The sequence below is a fragment of the Caretta caretta genome, chromosome 7 (genome assembly GCF_965140235.1).
Source record: "Caretta caretta isolate rCarCar2 chromosome 7, rCarCar1.hap1, whole genome shotgun sequence".
Lineage (NCBI taxonomy): Eukaryota > Metazoa > Chordata > Testudines > Cheloniidae > Caretta > Caretta caretta.
The window spans coordinates 102,530,305-102,550,007 of NC_134212.1; the positions used below are offsets into that span (position 1 = coordinate 102,530,305).

Here is a 19,703-nt window from a genome sequence, read left to right on the forward strand (position 1 = left end):
GATATAAAAGATCCCTGAGACATCTCAATTTTTTCTTCATTTCCTGCTTCGTTTCTCCAGACTGGTTTTCTAACAAGGAATCTTTAAACAAGGACTGATGACCCCAATCTGCTTGGGTGATTTCAGAGAGATTTTTGCAACCAGCCGTTTATTCCATCTCTGCTACAAACCTGATATAAGGACTTTGCAATCACTTGTATTTATGTGATTCCTTAATCATGTATAACTTTCTTCTTATTAAATCTTTAGTTAGTTTACTAAGGATTGAGTGACAGCATGATATTTGGGTAAGATCTGAGATTCATATTGACCTGGGGATATGTGTCTAGTCCTTTGGGATTAGAAAGCACCTCACGTTTGGTGAAATGGGTTTTCAGTGACCTCTTACTATATTAGATTGGGTTGCCTGGATGGGAGCAGAAGGCTAGAATGCCTAAAGGGGGCTATGTTTGGCTTCTCGTTAACCAGTGTGGTACTGCAGAAAGCTCTTTTTTTGCTCACTTGGTGAATCTAATTATAGAATAAACTATCAGCTTTGGGGATTGTCTGCCCTATTTCTTGCAGTCTGCCCTGAGCGTGGCACTCAGTGTGACCCATCCCAGGGACCTAGTCACAAGCACCTAAGTCTATAATGTTTTGACAGAAGAATCCTGTAATGCTAAACAGGATATTAGTCTGCCACACTGTTACAGAGTTCCCGAAACAGAATTAAAGCCAGTATATGGCAGAAATTGTAACTTAAAAACAGAATTCCCTAGCTCCCAACCTTGGGTTTACTTACATAGAAAATGTGTGTTCACCTCATTTTCCTCCTGCTTGAATGTAATTTAATAAGTGAGTACATGCTAGTTGAAAACTCCATAAAGTATAGATCTATGCCAGTAGGAACTCTGTATTGCACAGCTGCTTTGATGACGAACATCACACCAGAGCAGCTGTACCATAAAAGCTTCTAAAGGCTTTTGGTTCTTGTACAGTTCAAGAATCTCATATCCAGCTGGTGTAGACTTCCTGGTTTGAGTAATTAAAACAAAGGTTTTTGAAGAAAGTACTATGGCAAGAAGTGCCATATATCTTAATATTGCTCAGTGCAGCCATGTTCTGAGGCAGTGAGTTTCAATAGTTCATTTCTTTAAGAATTAAAATTGTAGTCACAGTACTGAGGATTTTTTCTGTACATACAATGCAAACATAGTTTTATAGCATATTGTGATAAAATAAAATGAAGATAAGACATCAGTTCATTCTCAAGGATCTGATCTTTCTCCCTCACACACACGGAAAAATTTTCAGAAGTGACTTAGAAACCTATGTGCTTGGGGAAATTTACCTGGGGAAATTTACTGGCATAATTATACCACTCTAGTTATATCAATTTAACATCCTGTGTGTATATTATTTAAAGTGTCTTTTTTTCAGTATAGCTTATGAGTGTCCACATGAAGAGTTAGGTCAATAGAATTATGCCAGAAAATTTCCATGTGTACATAAGCCAAAATACCATTGACTTTCTATAGGACATAGGTAGGGTTTAAATTCAGCTGGAGTTGTCCAGAGTAGAGCTCCAGTAAATATTTTTAAACCTGCAGGCTTGCAGCCCCAAGCTCTGGCGCACCCCATGGAGCTGGAGCCCTGAGCCTCAGCATGCCCCTCCCCCTACCCCATCCCCGGCCCCACAGCTGAAGCCCAGAGCTCCGAATGCCGGGGAGGTAGGGGACGGACCTCTCGGAAATATTGTATGAGAATTTAAGCCCGAACATACATATCAGAGGGTATGTGTACGCTGCAATTAAACATCCATGACTGACCTGGGGCTCGGGCTACGGGGCTGTTTAAACCAGAAGCTTTATATTTGTCATTCTAGGAAATTTAACAAATAGAACAAAAACAGTTAAGGATAGAGATAATGACCTACTACAACAAAAGGTAAAAGTTTCTCATGAAAATGTATTTGTGATATGGGGTTGATGCTATGCAACATCTTTCCTTTAACCAGAGCTAGAGCTAAGACCAATAATGAATCTTCAGCTGAGTTCTGTAGGAGTTTGAGTGAGTTAAATAGACAATTCTGAGTAGAATTAAACATCATTTCAATTTTGCTAAGATGTGACTCAAAACAGGTGGATTAACATTTAAAATACACAAACAGAAATATTCCCAAATGGAATTAAATGTGCCCAAAATAGAATGCTAGCAGCAGCTAATCTCAAGAGTACCAAGCTTTTGAACTCTGTTGAAGGTTGTTCACCTGATGAATTTCATTATGACTAATTAAAAAGTAGCATTTTTGCATGTAAATTTTAAGATTACATACTTATGTGTAAAGTTACAGATCTGCATGGCTGTTGCCTGTTCCACTTTTCAACTGGAAAAGCCTATTGTAAGAAAATACAAGGAATTGGGGGGGTTAAAATACATATTTGTCAAGCAATATTTTTCAAAGATTTACACGCTAATTAAAAAGGAATAAAAGTTATAAGTATGTAAAACGTGTTTTGAAGAATGTCGTAAGTCTAAGTTTACAATATGGAAAAAATGTCTTAAAACACCCCAAATCAATGTAAAATACTTTGTCCAGGAGGACATCTTATGCAACAACTAAAGTGAAGACGTACCATTTAGCAGGAACAACAATCTTGCTGGACGCAAAAGAAAATGGGGTAGAAAAAAAATTCATCATCCAAAACAAGGTAACTACAAATGGGAGTTTAAGGTGAACGTTTCTAGGCTTCATCTACACTTGGAGCGAGCAGTGTGACTCCCAATTGGTGCAGACATACCCGCGCTAGCACAGGCTGCACAAACAGTGGCAGAGGATAGCCACCCCAAGGATGTACTCACGGGTTCCAGGTCGGTTTGTACTTAGGGTGGCTAGCCCACGCCACTGGTCACTGCTGTCCATGCTACCATAGCTATGCTACTATGTTTAGCGGGCTAACTCAATGACACAAATATGTCCACACCACTATCTCCAAGTATAGAAGTATCACTAGAGTCCTGACTTCGGCAACACTCCCATTGATTGCCATGGGAGTGTTGCCCAAGCTAGGACTGCAGGATTTGGCCTAGGAACTGCACTGGTAAGGAATGGGAGTGGATTAGCTATAGACTAGGAGATGCAGCATACCGCATTTGAGACCAGTAACTAGTCTGCCTACTGAAAGATGTGTTTAAATTTCACATCAGAGATATGCAGCTAGTAACATAAACCCTTTAAGAAGAAACCCAAAGAACCCACTGGGCTTGATTATGAAGACTCTTTACTGGAGTTACTCACAATTTACAGCACTGTAAGTAAAACAGAATCAATCCCCCTGACTTTAAACTTTGTTTTATAATCCATCCTTGTCAGAAAATGTTTGTTTTCAAGAGAGCAGTCAGAAATTGTTGAGTACTGTGGACACCTGCCAGTGGGGAGCTGGGAGGCCTCTGCACAACGGAAAGTAAGTTGGAAAACAGGTGCAGAGGGGGAGCTGGAGCTCGCATTTTTGTGCATGCACATTTTGTATGCATATACGGTTGCATTTTCAATCTGTAATTGTCTCTCACACAGAGAGTGGGGCTTGCCCAGGGAGATTTCAAAAACAAAAGGACAGACAAAACATAGGAACATTTCTTTTTTTCTTTTTTTAAAAAACCCCTCATGATTTTAGGTCACTCATGATTCTTGGGTTCTGACTCATGATTTTTAAAAAATTCCTGGCACTGGCAATTCTGCTTCTTCCAACGTGGAGTCCCATGCAAATTCAGGGACCTCTGCCAAGGGGTAAAGTTCTATACCTGTGGTATCCTTTCTGAGATCGAGGCTTCATTTTGAAGTTGTGAAGAGTGCCATTTTAATTCTGGATTTTATAGTTAAATAAATAAAATTGTGGTTTGCGATCTTTTTGCTTGAATCTCAAGACAGAAGCTACATACTGTATAAAGTCCACTACACATTTCAAATGGGAATCGAGGACTACATGCACCTTTGGCTGGAAGAAGCCTGAGTGTACAGAAATCCTGTTGTCACTTGGCTGAAGTAAAGCAGAGTTATCTGGTGTAATAGCAAGTGATTGATTTGACAGAACAAGGAGTAATGGTCTCAAGTTGCAGTGGGGGAGGTTTAGGTTGCATATTAGGAAAAACTTGTTCACAAGGAGGGTGGTGAAGCACTGGAATGGGTTACTTAGGGAGGTGGTGGAATCTCCTTCCTTTGAGGTTTTTAAGGTCAGGTTTGACAAAGCCCCGGCTGGGATGATTTAGTTGGGGATTGGTCCTGCTTTGAGCAGGGGGTTGGACTAGATGACCTCCTGAGGTCCCTTCCAACCCTGATATTCTATGATTCTATGATTGTGATTCAAAATTACATAGCACTTAAACTAAAAGGCAAATACTTTGTGTGTTTTTCTGACCAGTTGAGCTAACACAATATAAAAACTATACTTACTGGAATTAGCAATTCAGACCTGGCAAAGCCCAGCAGAGTTAAACTAACAGAATTAAGATGGTTTTATTAAGCCTGTGAATAAATCATTTTTATGGTTGTCTTGGAGGGCTGTTTCATATTTAGTAGTGTCATGGTACTGATGAGACCATTATGGGTGCCAAGGCCTCATTCTAAAATTCCCATAGCAATCTAAGAGCTCATCCACACTTACACTGCTACAGTGGTGCAGCTTCAACTCCCTGAGAAGCGATATCTATGTTGAGGGAGAAGCCCGCCCATCAACACAGTGCTGTCTACACTGGGGGTTAGGTCGGTATAACTACTTCGCACAGGGGTGTGCGTTTTCCACAGCTCTGAGTAACACAGGGTAGACCAAGCCTCCAAAATGTTTGAGTTGGGCTGAAAATGTTTAGTCTCAGGTTTGCTCTACACTACAGACTGATGTCAGTATAACTACATCACTCAGAAGCTCTCCCTTTGGCATAGGTAGTGTCGCCGCTAAGTGCTATAGCAGCGCAACTGCGCCAAAAGTATAGACAAGCCCTCCGTTTAATCAGCTGCAAGTGACTGTTTTGTGAAGTTTTAACAAATATAGGATGAGTCTTTGAGGTACGCAAGTGTGGAGGGGGAAATGTTTTTCTTCTTAAACAATTAAGAAGCTTTTTCTGCTTAACTAAAATAGGTTAGCTTTTTTAACTTTAAACATGTAATGGATATAGACTTCAGTGAAAACAAGCACCTTTGACACATGAAAGAAAATCCTCAGAAACTCATTTCTTTAAAAACGCATGTTTCTATAGATCCAGATGCATACTCTAAAACTGTAACAAAACTGAAACAACTCTGCCTGGCCAGTATGTCGTGTTCAATTACTCAAACCTTTATTTGTGAACGAACAAAATTTCTTACATCTTGTGAGCATTTGTTGTTTTGAGGATTAAGTCCATGGCAAGTCTGAAGTTTAACAAACAAAATTCTGGTTATCTAATCACTCCTTACCATCTTCCCAAAATAATTATCTTACTTAAAATACTTTCCAGATTTTTTAATTTAGGCCTTTAGGTTGTCTCTCAAATTCTGCCTCAGCCAATAGTGACAAAAAAAAGTCATTACCATCTGGTAGTAATATGGTATTCATAGACTTAAAGACTTCAAGGCCAGAAGGGACTATTGTGATCACCCAGTCTAAGTTTCTGAACACTGAAAGCCACAGAACCTCACCCACCCACTCCTGTAAAAGACCCCTAACCTCTGGCTGAAATACTGAAGTCCTTAAATCATGATTTAAAGACTTAAAGGTACAGAAAACCCACCATTCAGCAGTTCTCAAATGATGGGTCGGGATCCCAAAGTGGGTCACAACCCTGTTTTCATGGGGTCACCAGGACTGTCTTGGACTTGCTGAGCCCAAAACCTGAGCCCAACCACCCAGGGCCAAAGCTTGAGCCCCATTACCTGGGGCCAAAGCCAAAGCCTGAAGGCTTCAGCCCTCAGCAGCGTGCCTGAGGTTACAGGCTCCCTGCCTGTGCTGAAACCCTTGGGCTTTGGCCTCCCCACCCAGAGTGGTGGGGCTTGGACTTGGGCCCCCAACTTGGGGCAGCAGGGCTCAGGCAGGTTCAGGCTTCAGTCCCCTCTCCTGGGGTCGTGTAGCAATTTTTGTTGTCAGAAAGAGGTCATGGTGCAATGAAGTTTGAGAACCCTTTGCTCTTGTTTAAACCTGCAAGTAACCCATGCCCCATGCTGCAGGGGAAGGCAAAAAATCCACAAGGTCTGTCAATCTGACCAGAGAGAAAATTCCTTCCCAACCCCAAATATGGTAGTCAGTTGGACCCTGAACATTTTGGCAAGACCCAACAGCCAGACACCTGGGAAAGAATTCTCCATGGTAACTCAGAGCCTACCCCATCTAGTGTCTCATTTCCAGCCTCTGGAGATATTTGCTAATAATCACAGATTGGCTACATGCCACTGTAGGCAGTCCCATCATACCATCCCCTCCATAAAATTATCAAGCGCAGTCTTGAAGCCAGTTAGGTTTTTTGCCCCCACTGCTCCCCTTGGAAGGCTGGTCCAGAACTTTATTCCTGTGATGGTTCAAAACTTTATAGAATCATAGGACTGGAAGGGACTTCGAGAGGTCATCTAGTCCAGTCCCCTGCATTCATGGCAGGACTCAGTATTATCTAAATCATCCCTGACAGGTGTTTGTCTAACCTGCTCTTAAAAATCTCCAATGATGGAGATTCCACAACCTTCCTAGGCAATTCATTCCAGAGCTTAATCACCCTCACAGTTAAGTTTTTCCTGATGTCCAACCTAAACCTCCCTTGCTTCAATTTAAGCCTATTGCTTCTTGTCCTATTCTCAGCAGTTAAGAACAACAATTTTTCCCCCCTCCTCATAACCTTTTAAGTCCTTGAAAACTATGATGTTTCCTCTCATTTTTTTGGTTTCCAGACCAAACAAACCCAATTTTTTTCAATTGTCCCTCATAGGTCATGTTTTCTAGACCTTCAATCATTGGTATTGCTCTTTTCTGGACTTCCTCCAGCTTGTCCACATCTTTCCTGAAATGTGGCATCCAGAACGGGACACAATACTCCAGCTGAGGCCTAACCAGCATAGAGTAGAGCAGAAGAATTACTTCTCGTGTCTTACTTACAACAGTTCTGCTAATACATCCCAGAATGATGTTTGCTTTTTTTGCATAGTGTTACACTGTTGACTCATATTTAGCTTGTGGTCCACTTCGACTCCCAGATCCCTTTCTGCAGTACTCCTTCTTAGGCAGTCATTCCCCATTTTGTATGTGTGCATCTGATTGTTCCTTCCTAAGTGGAGTACTTTGCATTTGTCCTTACTGAATTTCATCCTATTTACTTCAGACCATTTCTCCAGTTTGTTCAGATAATTTTGAATTATAATCCTATCCTCCAAAGCACTTACACCCCTCCCATCTTGGTATCGTCCACAAACTTTATAAATGTACTCTCTATGCCATTATCTAAATCACTGATGAAGATATTGAACAGAACCGGACCCAGAACTGACCCCTGTGGGACCCCAATCGTTATGCCCTTCCAGAATGACTGTGAGCATTCATTTAATTTCAAGCCTGAACTTGTTGATGCTATTTATATCCATTTGTTCTTGTGTCAATATTGGAGCTTAACTTAAATAACTCCTCTCCATCCCAGGTATTTATGCTGCTGATGTATTTATAGAGAGCAATCATATTTCCCCTCAGCCTTCTTTTGGTTAGACTAAACAAGACAAGCTTTTTGAGTCTCCTCTCATAAGGTAGGTTTTCCATTCTTCTGATCATCCTGGTGGCCCTTCTCTGCACCTGTACCAGTTAGAATTAATCTTTCTTAAACATGGGAGACTAGAATTGCACACAGCATTCCAGATGAGGTCTCACTAGTGCCTTGTCTAATGGTACTAACACTTCCCTATCTCTACTGGAAATACCTCACTTGATGCATCCTAAGATTGCATTAGCCTTTTTTTCATGGCTGCATCACATTGGCCACTTATAGTCATCCTGTGATCAATCAATACACCCAGGTCTTTCTCCTCCTTTGTTGCTTCTAACTGATATGGCCCAAACTTAAAGCAAAAATTCTTCTCATTAGTCCCTAAATGTATGATCTTGTACTTTGCACGATTAAATTTCATCCCATTTCTATTGCTCCAGTTTACAAGGTCATCAAGATCTTCTTGTATGATATTCCAGTCCTCCTCTGTATTGGTAATACCTCCCATTTGTATGTCATATGCAAATTTCATTAGCACATTCCCACTTTTTGTGCCAAGGTCATTAATAAAAATATTAATGAAGACTGATCCCCAAACCGATCCTTGTGGAACTCCACTAGTAACCTCCCTCCAGCCTGACAGTTCACCCGTCAGTATGAGCCATTGTAGTCACTCCTTTAACCAGTTCCTTATCCATCTTTCAATCCCCATTTTCTCCAATTTAACTAATAATCTCCCATATGGAACTGTATCAATTGTCTCACCTATATCCAAGTAGATTCGATCTACTGTATTTCCTTTGTCTAAAAAATCAGTTATCTTCCCAAAGAAAGAGATCAGGTTGTATTTTATCCCAGTTATCGTGTACCTCTTTGTCCTAAACTACTTTCTCCTTCAAAATTTATTCCAAGACCTTACATACAATTGAGGTCAAACCAACATTTCCCAATCACTTTTCCCCCTCTCTTAAAAATAGGTACTATATTAGCAATTCTCCAGTCATAGGATATGATCCCCAAGTTTAAGGATTCATTAAAAATCCTTGCAATTCAGTTTGCAATTTCACATGCCAGTTCCTTTAATACTCTTGAATGGAGATTGTCCAAGCCCCTGACATGGTCCCATTAAACTGTCTGAGTTTGACAGCCAGCTTGGATGTGGTAATTTCTACTTCCATATCTTCTTTTCCATTACCACCCTGCCACTACCCCTAAATTCCTCATTACCCTTATTAATTACCATGCCAAGAATTTCTTTAATCTCCACCCCCATCCTCAGTGCTTAGCGGTCCAACTTCTTTTTTCCTTGTTTTATTTTATTGATAAGGCTATAAAATCTTTTACTATTGGGTTTAATTTCCTTTTCAAGGTCCAACTGTGTGCGGCTCTTGGCAGTTCTCACTTTTGCCCTATACTTTCTCACTTTCAAGAAGCGGTTTTCATTGCTGATCCACTCCATCTTCCATTCCTTACAGGCTTTTTGCTTTCTCTTAATATCCTGTTTGAGATACTTGCTGATCCAGGTTGGCCTGCGAATTTTCCCTACGAATTTTCTCCCCTTGCTTGGGATGCAGGCTTCACATAGTTTCTGCAACTTTGATTAGTAATCACTGGGAGTAGTAATAATCACTATGCTCTTGAATGAACTCACAGAAGCAAATGATAAAAGACTAAAACACGCTATCACCTGTGTGTGAACACTCTTCATAAAGCAATCACTCTATATCTAACCTATCAGTTCTCATCTTCAAAGGCAACCTGTTCCACCTTGCATTTTGCTGTAACACAGAGTTCCTTTCCAAGACCTGAAGAAGAGCTCTGTGTGGCTCAAAATCTTCTCTCCCTCACTAACAGAAGTTGTTCCAATAGAAGATATTACCTTGTCTCTGTTACAGGAGTGGGCAAACTTTTTGGCCTGAGGGCCACATCGGGGTGCAAAACTGTATGGAGGGCCAGGTAGGGAAGGCTGTGCCCCCAAACAGCCTGACCCCCACCCCCTATTAGTCCCCTGCCACTTCCCGCCCCCTGACTGTCCCCCTCAGAACCCCAGACCCATCCAGCCCCCTCTGCTCCTTGTCCCCTGACTGCCCCCTTCTGGGAGCCCCATCCCAAACTGCCCCCTGGGACCCCACTCCCTATCCAACCCCCCTGCTCCATGTACCCTGACTGCCCCATCCTCTGTCTACACCCTCACCCCCTGACAGGCCCCCCCGGGACTCCCACAGCCTATCCAATCCCCCCTGTTCCCCGACTGCCCCAGAACCTCCGCCCTATCCAATCTTCCCTGCTCCCTGACTTCCCCCCGGGACCCTCCGCCCCTAACCGCCCCCCTGCTCCCTGTCCCCTGACTGCTCCCCAGAACCCCCTACCCAACCCGCCAACCGCCGCCACCGCCCCCTTACCATGTCACTCAGGGGCGAGCCTCCCGGGCCAGTAGCTCAGGGGCCGCACAGGACGGTCCCACAGGCCGTAGTTTGCGCATCTCTGCTCTAATATCTTGGGACCGATACAGCTACAACTACACTGCATCGTCTACATATAGACATTTATGAATCTGCTATTGCCTCTGAGCTAATGTACCTTCTTCTTTAGCTCAGAAAGTAGAAGTTCATACTTTTAGGTCCCCAAGTCCTGAGTTCAACCATGAATATGGCATTATCAGCACCACCTGTAAGGATACCCCTTGACGTAGCCCTGTGGAGATTAAGATCCAGAATTCTCAGTTCAAAGTATAAGCGTCTCCTGCCTAATCAAAAGAACAAGGTCCATTAGTTCAGAGGCAGTAGCAAACTCAAACCTCTGCATATGGACTAGTCACTAGAAAGAGACCAAGATCCACACACTGTTAGCATGAGTTACACAGACATTTAGATATATGTGCATATGCTTTTATTTCAATATACAGATGTAGCTTTTCCTTAGGACTTTACAGACACACAGATAATACCCCTGAATAACTTCTGAATTTCCCCCACCTTCCTTCAGAACAACATCCAAAGCGGTAGCAAATCAGCTAGGCCCTGGTGTCTACTGTGCAATTACAAATGTAGCTGTGTTTCCTGATTGTCATCCCAACCCAGCCTCTAGCTAGCTCATGAGTATCAAGGAATGGAGGCTCCTTCACAGTTTTCCTTATGTGACCTGCCTCTCTCTGCTAGAAGGCCCATGGCAGGGAGGGATAGGATCAAGGAAAAGGATGAGGTCACTCAATATCCGTACATTTCTAGACTGGAGATCATCATGACAGGTTACAGAGTAGAACCAGGTTGAGGAGCCGCTCTGCATCTGCACTATCATGAACCTTCACCCCCCATGAAAAATCACCCCGAGTGCAGCAAGTCTGAATGATTTACAGTGCTAGTGTGGAGAGGCTCCCAGCGCTCGGAGCTAATCCCCATGTGGAGGTGGATTCCCAGGAGCGCTGGGAGACCTCTCTCCCAGCGGTCGTGCGTGACCACACTCGCACTTCAAAGCACTGCTGCGGGAGCGCTCCCGTGGCAGCGCTTTGAAGTTTCTAGTGTGGCCATGCCCCATACCATAAAGCAGAAAAACTTCCTAGAGTAAACAAGCTCAGGGCTGTTCTACATTACGGAGTTCAGTCCGTTTAACGACATCACTCAGGGCTGTGAAAAATGTCATGCCCTGTGTGATGCAGTTAAGCCAATCTAAGCCCTGATATAGACGCTGCTAGATGGATGGAAAAAATTTTCTGTCGACCTAGCTACTGCCCTTCAGAGAGGTAGATTTAGCACAGCGATGAAAGAACTCTTTCCGTCGCTGTAGTAAGCATTTACACCACAGGGGCAGAACCGCAGCTGTGCTGCTGCAGCACTTCTAGAGTACACATAGCCTCAGAGAAAGAGGTTCTCTTTGGTTTCAGCAGAGGGGCTTCCGCTGTAGTATGGTGGGGAACCTGGAATGGGCTCAGCCATGCGAATCGTGGTCAAAGACGGTGTTTTTAATTTCAGGCCATGAGAGATATTTGGCTGAATTTCTAGGTCTCGAATTTGAATGACAACTAAAAATGAGCCCACAAGTCACACTCAATTGCGCCATATTAAATTATTAATTAAATCGTTAATAAAACAGATAACAGAGGAAGTTAATATACCCAAAAACCTTTCTAACATATTGTTAAGATTCCTATAGTGGTCTTAGATGAGTTTACTTTTCAAGAAAAGCTATTTAATCACTGTTTTTAATAGTGTCAAAATTATGTATTAAAAGGAACCCTGCCTTTCTGTGTAATCAGAAAAATAATTTCCCACCTCCCAGGAAAATAAATTGCCTATGGAACTAATCTGCTCAGGTGTCAACTCTTTCTGGGATAAAGATAAACAAAGGAAAACCATAGCAAAATTCAAGTTTTACTGATAGAAAGAAAGAGTCAGAGATTTGTTCTTTTATAGAAAACTCAGCTTAAAGAAAGGCAGATATCATGAAACAAAATACACTTCTGTTCTTCAGAAGAACCTAATCATAAGATTAAAATTAACATAACTTGTTTTTTTGAAGTGAAGTTTTCTTCACCTCCTTTGATTTAGTGAAAACTCCTGAAATTGTAGTTATACAATACAGTTCAAGTAGTACTGCATGTGGTTCCTAAGATATTTTTAAAAGGCTGAAAATCTCTGTTCAGCAAGTTCTCTTAAGGAACATAGCTCTGATCACTAATTTCCACGCAGAAAGCAAAATTTCCTGTAATTAAATTCATAGTCTCCAAATCTGGAATTTAATAGTGAGTCGTGTTTACTTTAAATATATTACGAGTGAACTGAAACGATACTTTTCAAATCAGCTACTGAGGTAATAATGCCTAAGGGTAAGACTGTGTCTGGCCGTGCTTGGAACCACGGAGTGAGAGAAGGCACAAGAAGGTTTCTATCCCCTTGAAGTCCTACGCTGGCATTGCCACAACATGGCCAGGGAGCAGAGCTACAGTTCCATATTAACACTTGGAAGCAGAGCTAGCCTATCAAAGGGGATAGTGTGACAGCATGGCAATGTAACCCCTCTGCAGTGGCCAGCAAATCTAGTCAGACACAGTGGGACGTACAGACTGCACCCTTGCACAGGACAGTAGTTCTGACATTACAAGATCTTTCCAAAAGCTCCAAGTAGAATTATTCACAATCCTGTTTTTGCATGTGCATTTTCAAAAACTACCTAAAAGCAAAGCTCAGTGGAAAGGAAGTTGATCTTTATCTGCAAATGAAGCAATCTGAAAGTAACACTTAGCCATGGTGTGGAAACGAAATCTCTTTGGTAATGATCATAAATCAATCTGCAGACTATACTAGTGGACCAAGTCTATTTGGTCAGACCTCCCCAGAAAAGTGATCTGAATATAAGAACACTTGAACATGTTTTTGCAAAGAATTAAAAACCAGGATATTTTCTTCATAACTATTTGGGGTAGGTGGATACTTAAATCTTCACACCGTAGAGTTTATATAAATTCACAGATAAGTCATGAAGAACATATCCTGATTATCAATTTTTTGTAAAAGTAGGTCATAGGTTAATTGGAGTCAGATAGTTTCTGACCCCTTTAATTCTTTTGAGGACAGAGCTGACAGCCTTACAGTAATGCCCAGTGCTCAATACTCGCTTCTAGAAATGAGCATTTATACTTACATATTTATTATTTATTTGTATTATGGTAGCATATGCAGGCCCCAACTGAGATAAAGACCCCATTGTGCTAGGCACTATGCAAACATATTGCAACAAAACCCCTAAAAAATTCTAAATAGACAAGGCAGACAAAGGGTGGGAGAGAAGAATTATCATCTCCACTTTACAGATGGGGAGCTAAGGCACAGTGATATTAAGGGCCAGATTTTTAAAGGGATTTAGGTGTCTAAAGGCAGATAGGTGCTCAGTGGGATTTTCAAAAGCACCTAGGCACTTAAACTCCCATTAAGGCACCTACACACCTTTTAAAATCTGCCCTTAAGTGACTGAGGAGCCCAAGGTAACTCAGGAAGTCTGTGGCAGAGCCAGGAACTGAACCCAGATCTGAGTTGCTACTCCAGAATCCAAACAAGACCACCTTTCCCCTCAACTTCCTGGAAGGTGCCAGGGCTGAAAAACCAAACTCCTGAAAGGATTGACATACCAGTTATAAATTGAATAGTCCCAACAAAAGCTCTGCCTTGTTTAAAATATATATCTACAAAGGGCGACATTCTCAATTAAATTAAATTAAACTCTAAATTAAACACCACTAGCCATTACCAGTTGCATCCTACTGTGCTAACTTGTATGTCGTTTGCACTGCTGTTGTAGCTGGGTTGGTCCCAAGATACGAGAGAGAGACAAGGTGGGTGAGGGAATATCTTTTATTGGACCAACTTCTGAGCTTCACAGAGCTCGAAAGATCTAAAGAAGAAATCTGTGAAGCTTCACTCTTCCACCAACAGAAGTTGGTCCAATAAAAGATATTACCTCACCCACCTTGTCTCTCTACATTACATAATAAGTTTGGAATGTAAATTCTAACTATTTCAATTAATAATGCAACATTTGTACTAATTAGTTTTAGCTTTATTTCTTCAACTCTAATTCTAAAACAGACAAAATCCCAGACTTCTAATATCTGCTTATGTGTTACACTAAAAGAATTAATGGAGATATATCTCTCTTTTACAAATCTAAAGTATACTTTTAATTTCAACAAAATATTGCAGTAGTTATTTAAACTGGTCTGTACTTTACTTTCCCATTTCATTTACATTCTCTGCTCAATATATGACAACTCTGTTCTCTCTCTCTCTCCTTAGTTATTTGTAAGATATATTGTTTGAGGGTTAACTTTTTTTGTTTTAAACCACAGATGTTTCTCTCATGATGAATCTCTAAATGGACAATTAAAAAGAACATGTCTCCCTAAGTATGGCTTGTGTTCAGCAAGACTTGATTTTTATTTTCTGTCAAGACCTTTAGAAGGATTTAAAGATAAAACAGTAATTAAAAAGAACAAAAATGTAGTGTAAAGTCCACCATTAACATTACATGACTACAGCTCACACCATCTCTCTCTCCCTTCATCTTCTTCACAAGGTTATTTTTAATCTTTCAGTCTATCAGTACTGTTCACAGGCTCATGCCACTTCACTCTTCTGGTCCCCAGGACAACTACTTGCCACTCATTCTGCTTCCTGCCCTGCCCCATCCAGAGCTCACTCCCTCTTCCCCTCAGCCACTGATCCAATACTCCTCTAATTTCACCTTCAAACCTCTTTATACACTTTCCTGTAGTTTATGACTGTCTCTATATGTCTTTTTGAGAGCATGTACCATTAATGGTGTTCCAGTACAGTACTTTTCTATGAGAGAATTAATCATTTAATCTTTACTTGTAATTCTCTCCCACAATGTAGTGTACTTCATCTTTCCAAGATAGAAGGATATTGGATACATAGCAGCAATCTTTCCCATTCATGAAACTGTCTGCATTTGGAGACATTTTATGATATGAGCACAGCATTGATTTTGCTTGTCCGACAGGTTCATTATAGAATGGTACTGCAGCCAGATGAGACCCCTTGCTCTTCTAGCATAGGACAAGTGTTACTATCAGAACCACTATCAAGGCATAGCAGGAATAAGCAAATGTATTGGGAAAACTCAGTATAAAAGGGTGGGTGCAGTTTTAGAATTCCACCTTTTTTCTATCATGGGGAAGTGATTATCACCCTCGATTAATAGAAAATCCAGATTGGACTAATTGGGGTAGCTCTATTCCACAGTAGTAGTTGAATAGCTTATTCACAGTTCTTCTCAGTTTGTGGGTTGCAACACCAAAGGTGGCCATCAGCAGTTATTTGTTAATGGGGATGACAAGCCTAGCTCAAAATCCTCTCTCTGATTTTGCGGAAACAGAATGAGTCATGCACATGTAACTGAACAGCCTGCAGCATCAAAGATACTATTTCTGCTTGTGCCAACTGTACCAGTTGTGGCTGCATCTCCTGTGAAGAGCACACAGGATACTGGAGTGCATTTAAAGAGAGCTGTTGAGCGGTTGAACATGGGCTCCTGCAGAGAAAACTTGAGAACTCCCTGCTTTATCTTACAGTTTCCATTAATATCCTTAAAACTTTGACGGAAAAAAAATGGAGGAATTTAAAAAAACATGGGAACATGAACTGTTTCAGCCTGAGTTCAAATGAAGTTAGTCACAGTAGTTTTGTCACCAAAACCCTAACACAGAACTATATCTCCTGTATACTGTTGCATATGTACTTTCCTTATAAATAATCTTAGGATAGACAATTTCAATCTCAACGTAAAAATCTGTTACACATTCCTTGTGACAGAAAAGCTACATATGAATCAATATCACGTTATAAAATAGTATATAATACAACTTTTCCAGATTGTATGCTGCTCTGGGGAAATTCACTATATTATACACCAGGGATCAGTAACCTATGGCACGTGGCCCATCAGGGAAATCCGCTGGTGGCCGGGACAGTTTGTTTACCTTCAGCGTCCGCCGCTTCAGCCGATTGCAGCTGCCATTCACCGCAGTTCGCCGTTCCAGGCCAATGGGGGCTGTGGGAAGCAGCACGGGCCGAGGGATGTGCTGGCCACCACTTCCTGCAGCCCCCATTGGCCTGGAATGGTGAACCACAGCCAGTGGGAGCTGCAATCGGCCGAACCTGCGGACGCTGCAGGTAAACAAACCATCCCGGCCCACCAGCAGATTTCCCTGATGGGCCACGTGCCAAAGGTTGCCGATCCCTGTTATATACACATATATATATATATACACACACCCATTACAGCATTAGTGGTCTATTTAATAAAAATCTCAAATACTGGCTAGCTAAATATATCATAAAAATTAAAAATAAACAAATATAGCATTTCTATTCATTAGGCCAGTTACGGCATTTATCTGAGCAGACAATGTGTTTATGATACTTCTACAGTATATTTCTGGAAATACAGATGTACCTATCTGACAGTCAGTCTACTAATCGGATGCAAGTTTCAAGGGTTCATCAAGTATCTTGATACTAAAAAAAGCACATCATGATATTTACTTTAATGAAACTATAAATGCATTGCCCACATAGGAGTTCACAGTAACAACTTTTAATGAAACAAGGAGAAAAAACTCTAGTCTCCCTTCACATTTCAACCTTAATATTGTGCTATCAAATTCCAATTCAATGGCTAAGTTAGCTTTCATAAATCAGATGTCTCACTGAAATGCTTGTTTTAATTTGGAACAGCAAAATTGTTCAAACCAGGTGAATTATAGCATAACATTTTACAGAATAAATCCTTCAATGTGTGAAAAATGCAGAGTATCATAAAATAAAATGCAAGTATGTTTTATGTAAATCCATGAATACATACATGCCAAACACTAACAGCCAAATAAATAACAATAAAAGATGAAACAAGTTAGTCACGAAAAATTGGTATAATACCAAATAATAGTTTAAAATACACACTATACTAATTATCTGAAATACTGAACAGCAAAATAGCCACTGCATTATTAAATCATTGCTGTAGGATACATTTATTCCCCTAGTATAAACAGTACTTTAACTGATGGAATGTAACTGCAACCCTTTATCACTTGAACATTTTAAATCTTCATCTATAAAGATACTCACATGGAAATGTAGGCTGATTAGTATTTAGATGATCAATTCATTCAAATCCATAACCACAGCATAAAATCTTAAAGCATCCAACCAGTCTATTGATGTGTGTTCAAAATATTATAGACAGATGCATCTCCTTCACAGTTTTCATTCTCTGGCTGTTGGCTCTCATGCTTTCTCCTACCTTCCCTCCCTTTTTCAACAGTAACCAAAGTTTAGTAGATAAAATTCAGCAGCAGGAAATAAAGTGAAACAATCTCTTAATCTTCAATTGAACTAACTTAAAAAAAAAAGACCCATCATTAACTGTGATTAAACAAAGTAAAGAAGAAATGAGGTCAATAATAAATGCAGTGTAGAAATTAATGTAGCTAGTTATATCAATACAACCTTATTGCTTGCAGACACAGTATAGAATCCCAGCTGTGTAATCAAAACCCTTCAGTATAATACAGGCTTGCAAAAAGAATCTTAGGGGAGCAATACTGGAATTACTCTCAACCTCCTGAGATTCAAAAGCACAAATCAGTAAACGGAAGCAGCTTGAAGCAAGGTGATAAATGAATGACACAATATAAAAGTGGCACTATTCCTCTGAGTGCATAAACTTAGTTCCCACACCCCATACTTTTAAACAGTTATCTTTTTGCCAGGTGAATTTCATTTTCAATTTACATAAGACTGCTTTAGAACTTTCACATTTCTTTACATTATTTTAATCTAGCAGGAACATAAAAAATAGAACTATCACTTTAAAGCACACTTGGGCTATTAAATGTGTTACTGTTTTCAGAAATATCGTGTAATTTCTTACCACCACAAAGTAAGGCATCAAATAATACATCTATGCAAAAGTAGGCATTGCTTCAGTTAGCACATCTCTTGTAATTACTTAAATGCATTTAAAACTTTTTTTAATCTTATAGCGAATAGTATGAAAAAAGAAAAAGTAAATCAATTATCTCAGTAAATGACAAAAAACACCACATTCACTTTTTTGAATATGAAGATGCATCTAGAGTAAACTGCAAACTAGCAAAACTGCTCAAAATAAAATATAATAGTGTGGCTAAATTTTCCAATATTTAAATAAAGAAAACACAAATCCTACTTCCATATTTTAAATTAGGTACAAATTTTTTTAGTGAGGAGAGGAAGAGTTATTAATTATTTTTTCACTGGGAATTTACTAAGGAATACATCTTCCTCTAAAGAGCATAGCCAGAGAACAGAAGCACAGTAGTTTTTCTTGTCATTATTCAAGATATTTTCTATCTACAGCCTTGATCCCGTAAGCCTTCACACACATGAAAAGTAGCCCTTACTCTCACAAGTACATCCATTAATTTCAATGGGACGACTCAAAGGATTCAGGACCCATAGCAGAATCTGTTATTCAGCTTTCAGCCTTGCACCTAACAGCTCTGTGAATGTAGTTAACTCTATATTTGTCAGTTATGTCTGGCGTTTTTTACAATTTATTTTTAACTGACCGACAGCGCAGCATTAGTTGCTTGTAAGTACCTTCCTAGAGGCTTTAGAAAAGTAGCAGCTCCAATTTATTTTTACTGATGAGGAATTTTGAAACAATAATCTAATAGTGCTGTAATCACAGACTAATAACAACACTTGGCTGCAACGGAATTTGAGATCTCTGGTATTCCCAAAGGGTGCCATTATTTCCAATGGTTGCCATGGTGATGCTGCAGTACAGCCGCTGTGCTTGTTCTGCCGCTTCCCATGGCGGTCATATGAAAAACTTAAATCAAACCATTTGTTTCACCCAGTACAGTTTTTCTGAACAAATTGTATACACTACTATAATGTAAAACTTCATTAGTGAACTGCACAATTCTGCCGCATCGCTGAGCTTAACATTACAGTATACGAATACGTTATGTATAGTCCTTAAATTAGACATAGTAAAGGCCAGAGGCTATCATTCTAAACACAAGACCATTTAAGCACCTCACTGACCTTATGACCAACGTTAATTAGAAACGTATCTCCACAATTGCTGTGTGGTATATTAAAAACTACAGCTACAGAACTTTGCAAGGGCATCCCCGTTTGAACAGTGACACTAAATTAGATTCTTCTGTCTTTCAATTTCAAATCAGCAAGGCAAGGCAGCCGTTTGCCCCAAACTGCTATCTAACAGGGCTCATCTTGGCGGAACCATGCATCCTAGATATAACGCAACTGAATACACAGATATGTCCTATTTGAGTATGTCTTCTATTTATTTTAGCAGTCTCTATTGTAGAGTTTGTGGAGGAGGAGGGAGGAGAAAAACATTGGGTCTGCTGTGTTAAAACTAATTCAGTATTCTCCTTTTAAATGCTTTTAGCTTTGGGGCCCACACAGTTACTTACAGGCTGCAAG

At 40.3% G+C, this 19,703-nt stretch overlaps 1 protein-coding gene across 6 annotated transcripts in view; it reads right to left on the reverse strand.

The window, feature by feature from the left end:
- The window catches only part of PTPRE (protein tyrosine phosphatase receptor type E), a 270,155-nt gene that overhangs the window by 147,835 nt on the left and 102,617 nt on the right, over nucleotides 1-19,703 (reverse strand). The window contains exon 1 of one of the 6 annotated variants that reach the window (XM_048857791.2): nucleotides 17,328-17,483. The exons of the other annotated variants lie outside the window; for them this stretch is intronic. The gene's annotated coding sequence lies outside the window, so the exon portion shown is untranslated. Of the gene's footprint in view, nucleotides 1-17,327; nucleotides 17,484-19,703 lie in introns of those variants that run through there. 6 annotated transcript variants of the gene reach the window in all.